General features: G+C 44.1%; 1 protein-coding gene across 1 annotated transcript in view; it reads left to right on the forward strand.

Annotated features, from left to right (window-relative positions):
• Positions 1 to 14,127, forward strand: part of PRKCZ (protein kinase C zeta) — a 943,345-nt gene that overhangs the window by 25,371 nt on the left and 903,847 nt on the right. The window lies entirely within an intron of this gene.

Consider the following 14,127-nt stretch of genomic DNA (forward strand, 5'->3'; position numbering starts at 1 on the left):
TTGAACCAATTTCCTCTCAGAAGAGGAATGAACTATTTTTAGGCAGATGGGAATAATGTGCACAGGCTTTGTGAAGTGACTGAAACTATAGTGAGCCAGTGGGAAAAGTAGGCTGACCTATTGTCTAATGGTGTGTTCTGTTGTCAGCAGAAGTCAAATATTTAAATGGCAATTCAACAGTCACGTGCATGAAGTTCACTGACCCAAAATCCCTCTATGTTGTATGTTATGTTTTTTGGGGGAGTTTTTGGGAAAGACAATCAAGTGAGGACCGCTAAAGCGGAGTCAAAAGCCACGCGTTAAAAGTAAACACATGAAAATGTAACGGAACAGGAAAAAAATCTAAGTGCAGATGTAAAGGTGGCAAAATTAAAGTCTGTCACAGGTGGTTATTAAATATGCATGCCATACTAAAAACCATAAGAGCCATCATCCAACAAGGGTTGATGAAGTCAGTAGGACTGACCATAACTGACTAAGTGGCCAAACTGCTTTTTATTGCCGACGTATTCCATACATATTAAACAAGCATTGGAAATGCAATAGGTCTCGCACCATTAGAGTTAGTGCTTTTAGAATTGTTTATGGGTTTTTTTTTTGTAAATGTTTAGCATTTTTGTTTCCTGTAGCCAATGCTAAAGAATTACAAATAAAAAAAGCCATAAACATTTCTTAAAGCTGTAACTGAAATGGTCTGAGACCTATTGCACTGTGTGAGGGTGAGGGGTTGAGGGTGAGGGTGAGTGAGGGTGAGTGAGGGTGAGGGGTTGAGGGTGAGTGAGGGTGAGGGGTTGAGGGTGAGGGGTTGAGGGTGAGTGAGAGTGAGGGTGAGTGAGGGTGAGGGGTTGAGGGTGAGTGAGGGTGAGGGTGAGTGAGGGTGAGGGGTTGAGGTTGAGGGTGAGGTGTTGAGGGTGAGTGAGGGTGAGGGTGAGTGAGGTGTTGAGGGTGAGTGAGGGTGAGGGTGAGTTAGGGTGAGGGGTTGAGGGTGAGTGAGAGTAGTTGAGGCTGAGTGAGGGTGAGTGAGAGTGAGGGTGAGTGAGGGGTTGAGGGTGAAGGTTTGAGGGTGAGGGGTTGAGGGTGAGTGAGGGTGAGTGAGGGTGAGTGAGGGTGAGGAGTTGAGGGTGAGTGAGGGTGAGTGAGTGTGAGGGGTTGAGGGTGAGTGAGGGTGTGGCTGAGGTGTTGAGGGTGAGTGAGGGTGAGTGAGGTTGAGGGCGAAGGGTTGAGGGTGTGAGGGTGAGGGGTTGAGGGTAAATGAGGGTGGAGGGTGAGGGGGTGAGGGTTAGGGGGTGAGAGTGAGGGGGTGAGGGTTAGGGGGTGAGGGTTAGGGGGTGATTGTTAGGGGGTGTGAGCGTTAGGGGGTGTGAGTGTTAGGGGGTGTGAGCGTTAGGCGGTGTGCGGGTTAGGGGGTGTGAGGGTGAGTGTGAGTGAGGGGGTGTGAGGCTTCGGGTGTGTGACGTTGCGTGAGTGTGTGTGAGGGTGAGTGAGGGTGTGAGAAATAATAATAATAATAATAATAATAATAATAATATGTATTGCTATGGAGGGCACATTTGGAGATGCTTTCTGTTTACAGAGTGTCCTTTGCAGATAAGAAATGCACCAAACAGAAAAAAAATACAATGTATGTGTATATCTGATATTTTGGAAGGAGGGCAGCTAAGTGCCTTGCATTTTAGTACAGGTGTGATTTGAATTGCCAAGCTCTTTCAAGACAATTGGACATTATTGCAATCCGAGAAGCCAACCACACCCTTCAAGTGCAAACACTTGTTCTGCCTCCAGGAATTTCCAAAGACTGCTGAATGCTGAATAACCATTTCATATTTTAGTTAATGGCGGGGGCAGTGGGAAGTGTTTTCATATATTGTCCGAAATCACATTCTCACCCCCCCCCCTCAGTCCCAGCTAAATAAAAAAAAAAGTAACAAAGTACGATCCCATGTATGTTTCTGTTCTTAAAATATTAAAAAAAACAACCTGGCCATATTAAAATGTTGCACTAAAAGCGTCAAAGCATTGGTGTGAGACCCATTTGTGCCTCGAAGCCTCGAAAAGTTGTAAGATAGGCGCTTGGGCTCCTCTGTAGGATGGAAGAGAGAATATGTGTCTAGGGTCCTCTTTTAAATTTAACAATTAACCCCTGATGTGCTTTTGAGAAGCTTTACCGCGTGTTATGTCATAGGTCACGTGTAGAGCGCCTGCGCCGCCTCAATGCGCTGCTGTACAAAAAACACTTCAAAGAGAGGGGCAGGCATGCTTCCCAATGAGGCTGCCAGCTTACCCTGGATGCTATAAACAAAGAGGGCGTTCTATTAAACCGCTGCTCCAGCACGATTAATCTACATTTTTTCAGCGCCATTAAATCTGATTTTCCAGCACTAATCGTGAAACCCCTGATACAGTGGAGGCGGATTTAATAAAAAACAAGTAAAAAAAATCAGGAAACCACACTAGAGGATTAAGAAGTTCTTCACAAAATATATATTTTATTGTATGTGGCTGGAGAAAAATGTAAATAATTAAAGGGTATGGTCTTTTGAGTAAAATTATGCAAGTACAAATGCTACAGGACAGGACAGTTTCCTCTGCTCCCGGCTCCCTTTCTAGTGTCGCCTTTATCGCTCAAACTCATTTGGCGCTGCGTAGGCATTTGAATTTGGTGAAACCCGCATTTACCAAAAATAATATGCATTTGCTTATGCATACGATAAGTAAGGATCGTGTGTAATCGCCTATCCTTTAATTATTAATAATGACCTGGCGATAATAAAGTGTCACAATAAAAGTGGTGAAAAGCATTACTGTGAGACCCTTTGTGCCTCGAAACGTTATTCGATAGGCGCTGGAATGCCTATGCTTACTTGGCAAAACAAAAACAAAACAAAGATGGAAAAGGGGCTTATATTTAAAAACACGTTATCAATTGCGTTCTGATATAATACAGGGAGCGATTTGATTAAGCACAGGGTGGCTTGGTGTGATAAATAGAATATCAATTCTGGATGTCATTTCACAATTGGAACACACGTATATTACTGAAATGAGCCTAGTCGCAATGCACGTGTCATAAGTCTATGTACTGAAATATTTTCCAAGTACTAATTCAAGAGCTTATTTTATTGCATGAGCTTAAAATAGTATAGAGTGCATTGCATGCGTGTTACTTCAATGAGACGGCCAAACAAAATGTGTACATGCTATAATGCCTCTTATAACACACTTTACCTTCACCCCTTCCATTCAACTGTGAAAAGTCTCTTCCGCGTTTTCCACAGGAAATGACGCACCTCCCTATCTTCAAATGATCCCTATGAACAATTGTCACGCTCTCCCACTAAAGCACTCCCATTTGTATGCAAGTTAAATATTTATTATATAAGAAATCTCATTTTCTATGGCTGTTCAAACGTAAAGCGCACTAACAACCATTAGATGGGCGGAGAAGCACAAGATACAATAAAGAAATCATAAGCATGAGCGTGAAAAAAAAGCGAAAGAGAAAGCAGGGTAACCTGACCCAGGAGGGGGGAGGAGGGAGGAGAAATGTGTCTCGGCCGGAGCAGGGGGCGGAGCAGGGAGAGCGGGCTTTGAAATGTACTTCACACGGCCGGCCGGTCGTGAAACTGAAAGCATGGCCGGCCGGCCGTGAAAGCCTTTGATGCCGCAGGGGGTGGAGCGGCACCAGCTGGGAGAGTAGGCAAGGCAGGCGGCTGGGGGCATGTGCACGCGCTTTTAAGCTCAATGCGCATGCGCATTGAGCTTAAATTTCTCGTGCACTGCAAGGAATCGCCACGATTCCTTGCAAGTTGGATAAAGAGTGGATAAGCCACCATAGTCTCGCTTGCTCGATGCGCATGCGCATCGACAGGCGAGACCTAAAAATTAAACATAACAGCTATATGCGTACAATAAAAAATTTAAATAAAAAGTATCGCATGCCGTTTTAGTGGGGAAGTACAACTACTTCCAGACAGACAGATGTGCTTTCAACTGTTAGCCTGCGACCTCCTAGTTCTTGCTCGCTGTTCCCCTACTGCAGACCCCCGTAGTGCAGAGGTGCCGTCCCGTTCCTCCAGCTCCTCCCGATCTGTTGTTCGAAACTCGGTCCCTCCCTTACTGTGCTCATTTTGGGTAATAGTGCAACTTTGCAGGTCTGCTGCGTGAACGTAAAATTGGATGTAAGCAGAATTTGTTTTATGTTGGTTGGCTGTTTGAAATTGCGTGTATCACTACCCGGTAGCTTGAAATTGCATGCAACACTGCGTTTCCTGTTTTACTACTGTATGCCCACTCTGTAAATGCAAAAACAACAGCTGATGGACAGAATGCAGAACAATGTCATACATTCACCCCAGTACAGAGATCTGGCCCTAAATCCGTCGTTTTTTTGCACTCCACACCACCCCAGTTCGACATGGCCGTATGCAAATCAGCCTTGACCCTGTGCCTCATGGGAATAGTCCAGCCCGAACTGCCAAGCCATGTCTCTCCTGGACCGGAATCAAGCATTCTAGGATCGGTTTCTGGCGATCAGCCGTCTTCAGCCAGGATAGCTAGACTCCAGTGGTGTGGAGAGCATCTGAGCATACGTCTGAGCATACCCATCCCACTCGGGGTGACAAATGCAAAAACAACAGTTGATGGACAGAATGCAGAACAATGTCATACATTCACCCCAGTACAGATATCTGGGCCTAAATCCATCGTTTATTTTGCACTCCACACCAGTTCAGACATGGCCATATGCAAATCAGCCTTGACCCTGTGCCTCATGGAACAGCCCAGCACGAACTGCCAAGCCATGTCTCTCCTGGACTGGAATCAAGCACCCTGGCTTCACCTTGGGGTGCCCAGGAGTGGGCACTTCACAGGGAAAGGCCAGGAAGGTTTCCACAGCGGTATGTGCACAGCGCCTTGAGACCCCTTCGGGGGTGATTTGTGCGCTATATAAAAGCACAACATTTACATTTACATTTACATATCGATGAAAGACAACTGCCTGAAACTCAAAACAGTCAAAACAGAAGTTCTGATCTTCAGCAGACCCACCGGCCTTTCGAACTACTCCTGGTGGCTAGCGGAGCTTGGACCTACTCCCATGCCGTAAGACCACGCCTGCAACCTCTGCATCATCTTGGACTGCAACATCTCCATGAAATGTCAGGTCAACACTCTCTCCTCAGCCTGCTTCCACACGATCTGTGCGCTCTGCAAAATCTTCGGATGGCTCCCCATCAGCACATGGAAAACTGTGTTGCAGGCATTTCTCATCAGCCGACTTCACTACTGCAATGCACTCTATGCCGGCACCATCATTTAACTTGTGCAAAGACTCCAGAATGCAGCAGCCAGACTGGTCTTCAACCTGCCCAAAAGGACACACATTGCTGAGCACCAAAACGACCTTCACTGGCTCTCTATCCAGAAGAGATGCCATTTCAAGCTCCTGATCCATGCCTACAAAGCCCTCTGTGACAAAGGACCCGCCTACATGAACCACCGCTTGATCTGATTGAGTGTCGCTTTTAGATGTAAAATTGTGCCTTATACATCCAGATTGCATCACGTCCTGGAAAATGAAATATTAAAATAGACCATGGTTGATGTACGAGTAATACTTCTCTGGATTGAACCAACGCCCTCTCTATGTATGTTTTAAAGAATTGGTACTAGTACGTCTAGCAGACAGCTGCAACAGAATTGAAAAAAAAACTGCATTGGCAAAGTGGAGCATTGGCCCACCAGCTCTGCTCCTGAAGGGCTTTTATTTTTAGGCTGAATTGCACATCTGAACAGGAAACTGCTGCCACTCACAGTGCTAGATGTGAACAGACACAGTGCCAGTGCTGTATGCTCCTCTATGTATTTGTGTTGTTTCATTCCTTATTTATTGTTATTGCATAAAGTTGATGAGAGAGCTTAAGTTTTCTTTAGGCCAGACCTAAAAGGAAAGTTTTTCCTCACTGTAGTTGATCGAAGATTTAAAATATTGACTCCAGTCCAAGGGTCTCAAAAAGTCTGTGTGGTAAACATAATTATTCAATTGCTATTTTTAACTTCTTTTATTCCACATTCATCAGACGCCTAGATATTTGAGTTTGTGCTGTTGCCATTTCAAACCTGACGAGCCTAATATTGCTGGTGTGGAGTAGACGTTTAATAGAAATACCTCTGATTTTACTTTGGTCAGGGAATCTCTTGACACAGCTGAGTAACTATTTATTTCTTCTATAGTAAAGAGGATGGCTTAGTTTTCTTCTGTGAAAATTAGTACATTGTCCTCATGGGCCCTAACTGAATGTTTGCCAGCTGGGAATAAGATCACTTTGATTTTAACATCAGATCTCAATGAGTATAAAAAACAATTCATGAACCAGTAAGAATAGGAGTGGTGATTAGGGCGTTCCTGTTGTGTGCCCCCTAACAAGCTAAATGAGGAGGAATGATGCAGTTGAATCTTATGTTTGCTTCTTGATTTGAGTATAAGTCCCTGATCATGCAAGTGAAATTGTTTCCAAATTATGATCTGGCTTGACGGCACAGCCATCGCCACACAATTATGTGAGCGTCACTAGAGGGGCTATGGCTCCGCCAACATGTTGAGAGCCAGGAGTACATGTTTTGATTGGGCAGAAGTAGGGTGCTTCCATCCAAAGTGCTAGCCCTCCAGCAGCTGTGATCATTTTTATTTTTTATTTATCCAGCTGGCTGAGTGTGAACTTTCAGGGAAACACATGACAAAGTAATGCTGTAAAAGTGCCTTAGATAAGTAGATCGTTTATGGTGTTTGTCTTTCTCTGGCTGCTGCACAGATGGGAGGCGAAAAGTTATTAACCTGAATGGATTTTAGGTCTGGCTAGACCGTGCAACTGTCAGGGAACCTTTTAATCCATGCTAATATTATTCAACAGTTCTTTACCTCCACACAAATACAAGCAATCCCCATGCTATTTATTGGCTTCACATTACCGTACATTCCTTTAAAGCCAGACCTTTTGGCATTGCCCATAATTGTTTAATTTTTTGAAATACAGCCTTTAACAAAGTTAATCATACCTTGTCAAAGGCTTTCTCCATGTTCAGTGCTAGAGCAGCCACTGGGGATTTCATGGTTGTTAATCTTTCTAGTATGTGACAAAACATCCTGACATTGTCATAGGCCTTTCTACCCATGTAGAAGCATGTATGGCTGGGTGTATTAGCCTATTAAAAAATGTCTCTAATCTCAATACTAAGACCATTGCTTAGATCTTATAATCCATATTTATTAATGTTGTTGATTTTAGACCGATTCCATTGTATGTATGTGTCATCAGTGGCTTTAGTCAGCCATCTTGTTCTAGCCATGTCCCAGAAAGGTCTATTTCCAGGTTTTTGACCAATCCTTTGTGCAAGTTCTTATGGTGTTTTTTCCACTAAGAATACGCTCAAGTTTGATATTAGCACACCGTGAGGAATTCAGTAGTCTTGCTGTCACCTTTTGGCTATGTGCGACTTGCTGACACCCCTCTGGAACATCTCCAGTTTGGAAGTGGCAGAAGGTTCCAGTCAGTGAAGACACTTGGAAAGCATGAGGGGTAGTGAGAAAGAAACAAAGTGAGAGGGTGCTCCCAAGTGTATGTGCAGATAGACCTAGGTATATAAAAGAGAAACCTATATATGGGGGAAAGATGGACAGAGCGTGGAAAAGAAGGTTGCTTTGGAGGGTCCCTAAAATAAGCACACTACCCTTAGTCCTGCATATACAGCGTGAGGCTCCGCAGCCTGCGATTAGAGTTTTTCAAAGCGGCGGCTGCCCCTTGTGAATCTGGTCCTAATGCAGCGGTGGAACTTTTGATTTCAGGTACCCTAGAGAGCAGACCTGGATTCATGCCCTTATATAGGTACAATTTGCGTTGCCCTTATATAGGCATAGAAATCCAGTCCTTATTTAGGCATAGCCCATGCTGCCCAAATACAGGTATGGCTACTTCCATCCGTTCATCTACGTCACAACGATTGCTTTGAAAACCAGACTCTTAAGCCGTTAGGGACTTCCCCTTGCTTGAATCTTGATTTCTCCAAGAACTCAGTTATTAGACATGAACATCTATTCCTTAGGGGTTCATTCATGACGTTCATATGCCCGACTTTACGTCAAAGCCGGCATTCCTAAAACACTTTCAAGGTATAAATATACCTTCACTTGCTATGGCAAAGCACAGTGTGGTTCAATGCCGTTCGACTACCTACTTGCACGACGCAGCTCGCTACAGCAAGTGCCGAAGGAAGCCAACTCTCCAGCTGACGCACTGATCAGAAGCTGTCCTCCTCTGCCGAGAAATCCAGCTCCAATGTTTCTGACTCCCCTTGCGGGGTGTTGGGAAATCGAGTCCGTGAAAGAGATAGCAACCTCTCTCATTCTAAGGTATGGAGCTGATTAGAACCTAGGGAAACCTTTGGCAATTCTTGGTAAAACTAAACTTATGCTAAAGACCACACTTACTTCTTCCCTCGTACTAGACTTAGGTTAGGTACATTGTGGTAGGCGTATTTTAGAAGCACCAGTTGAGTATTTTAGCCTGTGTGTTATGTATGTCCATTTCAATTTCAAAAAGCTTTATTCAACAGTATGTCATAAAAGCACACACAATACTAACCGCTATCAAAATACAAGATAAATAATACATATACGCTACACATATTTAAAAAGGTATTAAATTCCATTAGTTGCTGTCGAATAAGAAGAACTTTGATAAAATTAATTTATAATATATTAAAATGTATTCATGGGTAAAACAATTCTTGTATACAAATAAGACCTTATAGCTAGCTGGCAACAATTGGCAATAAAGTGCGGGTGGGAATCATCCAAGCCCAGCTTAAAAATCTGGCTAGAGCAATAGCTATATGCGGAGAACAAAAAGATCCTAATATCCTTAAAGCATCAGTACACCTCAGAGTGCCCAGGGAGGTGCAGATAGGTCTCAACCATTTACGATGTGGGGCTGCATGTAAAGGACATACAAAAAATAGATGAGATGTGGTCTCCGCCATGGCCATACAATTATGACATTTTTTATCTGAAAAAGGAGCCCATTTATAAGTAAAAGCTTTGATTGGTAGGGTTCCTATCCTAAATTGAAAATACAATTTGCGATCCAAAGGCCTCTCAATTATAACCCAGTATGATTCACAAGGCGGCCAAGATTTATGATCTAAAAATTGGCCTGTCAAGTTAGTAGTCATACCGGACAAGTAAGATGACATCAGGACCATTTCCCAATATTTTTGTTTCAGTTGTTTTTTTGTGGGAAAAACTGCACTACCTGGTTCATCCCACAACAATTTAAAATCCAGCTTTACCAGAAGAGACCTTAGTTCATTTAGCCAATGTATTTTGTGAAAGCGATCTGCAAGGATCACGTCCTTAAGACCCTGGGCATAATGTATTAGTTTGGGGGTGGTCCAAATTCGCCTCCAATACAATAGTGGGCGTAGCCTTGCCATATCCACCACATTTTTCCTACCTAGATCTAGTAAGAGCGGGGCCATGGGAGTACTTTGGGGGACACCAATTAATCCACGTAAAAATGTATTTTCAGCTTTTAAAAGATGTCTCAAATTAATAAATCCCTCTAACTCGGCTCCATAGAGGGCCGAGCATATCACTTTGATGTTATATATTTCTAGAACTGGAGTGATTGGTTTAGTGAAGGAGGATTTGTGTTTGGTGGACAGTTTACCTACATGCTGATGGTATTTTTTAGATGGTCATATCCATGTGACTTTTCCAACCCATATTCTTCTGAACCGTGATGCCTAAATAATTAAAAGCATCCACCTGTTCTAGGGGAATATTATTCAAGTAGATTCTGCCTTTAAAGGGTTTATGCTGGTTGAATGACATAAACTTTGTTTTTGCAGTGTTGACCTTAAGCCCCCGAGAAAGACAAAATTCCCCAAATGCGTTAACAGCCTTCTGTAAACCACTCGGGTCCTGGAGACGATCAGAGTGGTGTTCCGCGGAAATGAGGACAGGTACACGAACCCCCGCCAACACGGGGGCGTCAGTGGGGGATCTGCAGAGATGATCCACTATCCCGTTGATGTATAAAGAAAACGGGGTGGGTGCCAATACACAACCCTGTCGAACACCACATTCGACTCGAAATGAGTCTGTAACCTCACCCTGTGCCCCCCATCTAATCCTAGCAAAGTTGTTCTCTTGTAGGTGGACGAGGAGCATCAATAACTCAGTTGCCATCCCCAAATCACTGAGGACTCTCCAGAGTTTACAACGAGGGACCAGATCAAAGGCCGATTTCAGGTCAACAAATACGGCGTAAAGTGTCCCTTTACACAAAACCACATTCCTCCAATAGATTGTAATGAGGCGAAAAATTTGATCAATAGAACTGGTGCAGGGGCGAAAGCCAGCTTGAAATGGAGATAATATGTTAAATTCCTCTACCCACAACTGGACTTTATTCTGTACTAGTCGGCCCATTACCTTTTGTGCTGAATCTATTCGGCTGATGGGCCTATAGTTGCTGGGGAGGGATTTATCTCACTTTTTAAAAACAGGAATTATTTCTGCTCCCTTCCATGAGGGAGGAATGGGTGCTCCCTTTGCCACTGAATTGGCCAATAATACGAAGTACTGGCACCAGGTCAATCTGTCGCTTAGAAAAACATCTGCAGGGATGCCATCCATACCTGGGGCTCTACCACTTGTCACACAATCTAGTGCTAAGTTAACATCTTTGATGGAAAACACCTGGCCTTGATAAAAGATATAGGGAGGTAGAGAGTAATCTTCCTCAGATGGGCTGGAGGCATACTGGGGCTGAGCAACATTGATTTGAGGGGTCTCTGGACGCCCTCCCCAATCCCATTTAAAGATATTCCAAAATTGTTTGGAATCTTTAGCTTCACAGGCACGTTTCAAATCCCGCCACCTATCTTGTTCCCATTCCCTTTTTGCCGCCCTCTGAGTAAGCCTCAGGACTCCCTTGCCTCTCTTAAACTAGAGAAGAGTCGGGTGTGGACCTCAATCATAATTTGAGGAAAATCCGAACCATTGGTTTGAGTATTTAAATTGGTCAGTTGACTCACAACCTCGTCTTTAAGAGCAGCCAGTTTAACTGGATTTTCAATAAATTTGTTCCATCTGACATGGCGCATATCGTTGGAAGCGACAATGTAAAGTGTTGATACACCTCCCCTAGGAGGCTTGCCTCTATCCCCCTTTTGGATTAGAAATGTGTAACAAAGAGGGTTATGGTCACTTTCAAGTCGGGGCATTACGAGCATATCCACAAGACTATACCAAAGTCTAATATCAACCAACAAGTAGTCTATTCGGCTACTATTACGCCCATTATCAAAAGTATTAGCTCCCAGCTGGTCAGAAAAGGTTTGCCCATTTGCAGCTCTAAGTCCTCTTTCCAGGCACATAGCTTTTATTTGAATTGCAGCTGCTTACCATCTTTTTACAACTGGTACCTCAAGTTTAGCAATACCCCATCTGAAATCCTGTTCAGCAGTTAGCTCCTGATCTTCTTGGCCAAGTGGTTCAAAAGTGGTGTTAAAATCCCCGGCCACAATCGGAACAATTTGGTCCAGTAAAGCATCTAACTGTGAGTCAAGAGAAGATATTATCTCTGAACTATGCCCCCCAATTAGCCCCCTAGCATAGACGTTAAAAATGGCCACAGAGCAATCATGGCTCCATCCAAGCTTAACCACCAAGATATCGTTATCTGGGGACCAAATACGCTGAACTTTGCAACGCAGGCTCTGGCGAACCCATACCACCAGACCACCCGCGGGTCGCCCTTTGGGCTTTTTTATTGCAGGGGTATAAAAATTAAGATATCCCACACGAAAAACGGGGCCCACTGACCATGACTCCTGGAAAAGGCAAATGTCATACTGATCAATAAAACTATACCAACCCGGAGACAATAGTTTATGGCCAATACCTGCAATATTCCATGAGACCAAGGACATATTATCAATAGTTTTAGAAGCTGCCCTGGCGTTTGAAGATCTCTCTATGCTTACTGAAATGTCAGCCACTCTCTCTAGTGTTGACTGGGCAATGATAATTTGAGTGGTAGGAATGATAATCGGGAACTAATTCTTAATAAGGTCTCCTTGATCTATAGGGGGACTGGAATGTGCCAATAGAGGTGTGTTAGATTCCTGAACGGCCCTATCGTTGGCCTGTAAGTTAGTCAAAAGGGGTCTGATTGAATAACACTTCGGGGCTTGAAAAATTGATAGCTATACAATCTCTCCCAAATCTTTTCTCATAATATCCCACCCATGGCACCCTTCTGGCCATAATGATTTCCCTTGCTAGTTGCTGACCACCCCTTTCTGACATCTTCATATTATTAATCAACCAATTTAATGCTTTATCAATTAAAGCAGCTGATGATTCCACTTGGCCTGGTCCCAGATGGGGAGCATTGGCCAAGACAAGAACCAATTGAGTGGCCTCTGGAACGAAATGAAAGGACCCTTTCTCGTGTTGGAGTTTTTGTGATTTTGAGGAGGGAATAGGAAGGGTGGAAGAGGAGTCACCTTTTTGTTATTTGCGTGTATATAGTTAGAATTAAGGATAACGCTATTTCGGGCTACATCCTGAATGGGTGGACTATCCACAACAAGGAGAAGATGAACTACACCGATTGGGGGAGACCCCTGCGTATGCCGGCCCTTCGGCACAGCTATCTGACCAGGGTGCTCCTGTTGTACTGGGGCTATAATTAAGGGTTGAACATTAGAGAGAACGGAGGCACTAGTTTGCTCGAGTACAGTAACCCTTTCCTCAATAGAAGTTAGTCTGCTCATGATAGGAGCCAGAGTTAATTCTAGTTTCTCCGTTAAAGTTGCCCAAAGAGAGATGGATAAGTCCTCCATAGATGACTGATTATTAAGGACCGTTTGTTTAATCAATTTGGGCTTTGATTTTGGGTTCCTTGCCACCTTCTGCTGCTTAGCTTTAGTAGGAGGTACCAGACCACCAGCTCTAGTATACCTCTTCGAGATCGGAGCAAGCGGCGAGGAAACGCAAGATGAAGCGTCTTCAGTAAGACCTAATGAAGAAGCATTTTGGGGCTGATCATGACAGATAGTAGAAGGGAGAGGCGTCGGTTCCAAATCTATCAGATGCCGTGGTACCCCTGGAGTTAGTGTTAATGGCTGTGAGACAGAGTCTTCTGGAATGTCATGTGCAATAGCTATAATAGAATGCCCTGGGTCCATAGAAAGACGCCTTTCAGTTATTTCAATCTCCTGGGTTAGCATGCTGGCTGCTCTCACTAAATAAGAGTCAAGAGTGGCCCCTACCCCTCCATTTGGTTTAGATCAGGTGATTTTCTTCTTTACCATTATCAATAAGTAAGTAACACAACACAGTACCTTTTCTCGGAACAAATGTCAGGGGGGAGGGCCCAGCCCGGCCTCCTCCGGTCTATGACGGGCAAGGACGGGCCCGCCCTTGGCCCGGGCTTCGCCCGCGCGCCTCCTGCGCCGCGGAGAGGCTGAGGCAGTTTTGTAATCACTACACTCCTCCCCCTTCAGCTGTGGGCGTTGTCATCAGTGCTGTGTACCCTGGGACTTGCAGACCCACCAGGGTCAGCGCGGCTCCTCTCAAATACCGGCAGCAGCAAGGACGTCAACCGGAGCAATAGTAGGCTCCAAGGACTCCGTCACCACCAGGATACCAACCAGGAAGGACTCTTTCCCCCAACAAGGCAAGAACTAGCGCGTCCCGTATGTATGTATTTTTATATGTCATAGCACCAGACTATGCTATTACAGTATTATTTTATATTACTGTTTACGCTGTATGCATTATACTTTGCATTCTGTCTAACGATTGTAGCAGTTCACCTCTCTTGAGAAGACTGTTCAATAAACCCCTTTTATTGAAACGTCAGTGTCTCTATTTTCTCTGCAACTCTGTAGAAACGAAGCATGCATGATTGACTGAGTAAAATAGTTATCTATTGTTTCCATGACTCTGAAGATACGTTTTTATTCTTGGGAAACAAAGTTGTCCTGTTTATGCGGTTGTCAGAAACTAATTCCTCCTTGTGAATTCGAGAGTTTCTAGTGACCTCTGAGCTAGCT

The sequence above is a fragment of the Lissotriton vulgaris genome, chromosome 5 (genome assembly GCF_964263255.1).
Source record: "Lissotriton vulgaris chromosome 5, aLisVul1.2, whole genome shotgun sequence".
Lineage (NCBI taxonomy): Eukaryota > Metazoa > Chordata > Amphibia > Caudata > Salamandridae > Lissotriton > Lissotriton vulgaris.